At 49.2% G+C, this 2,195-nt stretch overlaps 1 pseudogene; it reads right to left on the bottom strand.

Annotated features, from left to right (window-relative positions):
- Window positions 1-958: 958 nt before the first annotated feature.
- On the bottom strand, window positions 959-1,984 carry LOC129474417 (tropomyosin alpha-3 chain-like; annotated as a pseudogene).
- Between the last annotated feature and the right edge of the window lie 211 nt (window positions 1,985-2,195).

The raw sequence follows: 2,195 nt of genomic DNA, 5'->3' as shown, positions 1-2,195 counted from the left end.
TGTCCCAGATGGAGTCTTGCTCTGTCGCCCAGGCTGAAGTGCAGTGGCACGATCTTGGCTCACTGCAACCTCCGCCTCCCAGGTTCAAGCGATTCTCCTGCCTCAGCCTCCCGAATAGCTGGGACTATGGACACACACCACCATGCCTGGCTAATTTTTGTATTTTTGGTAGAGACAGGGTTTCACCATGTTGGCCAGGCTGGTCTTGAACTCCTGACCTCAAGTGATCCGCCTGCCTCAGCCTCCCAAAGTGCTGGGATTATAGGCGTGAGCCACTGTGCCTGGCTTAATTTGGTCACTTCTAATGAAAAAAAGAAAAAAAAAGTAAAAATAACTTTGTCCGAAGATATCTTAAAGCTGAAAACCTGAACAGCACATTTTTTGTTGCTGTTGTTTTTGGGCTAACTCCTGGAATCACCTTTCTGGTTTGGCTGGTACTTTGTTCAAAGCTATGATTTCCCAGAGTGGAGTCTTTCCCTGGGCTCTGTTTGGTTCTCAGTAAGACAGGCTCATACCTTTTTCCCTCTTCTCTAGAGAAAGCAATATACAGTAAGCTAAACAGTCACCTTCCAAAACGGAGAAGGGGATTAGGTTGCTGCTTCAGAGCTGTGGAACTATTTGGAATGTTTTACAAATGGTTGCTACAAAACAACAAAAGGTAATTAAGAAATGTATACAACACAACATGCTTTTGAAGACATTATGTGTTGCACTCACATTCGCTTAAATGTTGTTCCCAAAGGTGCTCAGCCTCTAGCGCAGCTGGAATCTCTGGGAAGAGGCAGAGACAGTTTGGCAAAAAAGACACATGGGGGAGGTGGGGGCGGTGAATGGAGAAAGCAGCCTTCCAGTTAAAGATCAGCCCTCAGTTAAAGGGCAGCTTTGGGCAGGCTGGCCTAGGTGGAGTTGGGGTCAGAGGGAGGAGCAGTGGCAAGGTGGGACTGGGGTGCTCTGCATCTCATTCAGTCAAGCAGGTCTGGTCCAGCATCCTTTGTGTACAGAGGTGCTCCTCCTTGGTGCATTTCAGTTTATCTTCCAAGTCTTCAGTTGTCTCTTCCAGCCTGGCTACTGATCTCTCAGCAAACTCAGCCCGGGTCTCTGCCTCCTTGCGTTTATCAGTAAGAATCTCGGTTCCTTCCTCATATCTGTCTTCTTTTTGAGAGTCCTTTTCTTCGGCAGCACTCAGCCACTTCAGGTTCTGGTCTGTCGATCTGATCTGCTCATCCGTCTCTCAGCCACAGGACTCTCCCAGCTCAGCTTGTTCCTCTCTGCGTCCCAAGTTTCCTTCAACAACCACCAACTTATGAGCCGAGCCCCATCTTCATGCTTCCTACCTATCTTCTGTAATGTGCTTAGCTTCTTTGGGTTGGATTTCCTGGAGTTTCATCTTTTCTTCATCTTTTTTTTTTTTTTTTTTTTTGAGACAGAGTCTCCCTCTGTCACCCAGGCTGGAGTGCAGTGGCATGATCTCAGCTCACTGCAACCTCTGCCTCCTGGGTTCAAGTTATTCTCCTGCCTTACAGGTGCACACCACCATACCCGGCTAATTTTTTATTTTTAGTAGAGTTTTACCGTGTTGGCCAGGCTGGTCTTGAACTCCTGACCTCAGATGATCCACCTACTTCGGCCTCCCAAAGTGCTAGGATTACAGGCGTGAGCCACCGCACCCAGCCTTTTCTTCATCTTTTAAGGCTCGATTTTCAATAACCCTCCTACCTCTCCCACTCTCAATCAGCAGCTTTTACCACTTCTTCCGGCTTTTGCAGAGCAGTGGCCAGGCACGCCTGAACACGGTCCAGCTCCTTTTCAACCAGCTGGATCCTATGGTTCAAGGAGGCCACCTTGGCCTCAGCCTGTTCTCGGCCCACCTTGCTCCCTCTACTCCCCACTGGAGGCGCTTAGCTCTCTCCTCTGCATCATCTGCCTGCTGCTGCTGAACCTGGCTCTTGTGCTTCACTGCCTTGATGATGGCGATCCCAGCCATGGTGCCCACCCAGCCCCTGCTTGTGCTCCAGGTCCTGCCTCTCCACTCAGCACTGCAGCCATTTCTCCTACTGTCAGTGCCCCCCACCCCACATTCCAATAGGTAGCCTCAGTTTTAAAAAATCAGGTCAGTTGGGTCATGCCATTTCTTTGCTTCCACTTTCCAATGGCTCATATCATGCTTAGAATAAAACCCGAATCCTTATGTGGCC

The sequence above is a fragment of the Symphalangus syndactylus genome, chromosome 24, assembly GCF_028878055.3.
Source record: "Symphalangus syndactylus isolate Jambi chromosome 24, NHGRI_mSymSyn1-v2.1_pri, whole genome shotgun sequence".
Lineage (NCBI taxonomy): Eukaryota > Metazoa > Chordata > Mammalia > Primates > Hylobatidae > Symphalangus > Symphalangus syndactylus.
The sequence above is the reverse complement of the archived record's forward strand: the minus strand, read 5'-3'. Positions and strand labels throughout refer to the sequence as shown.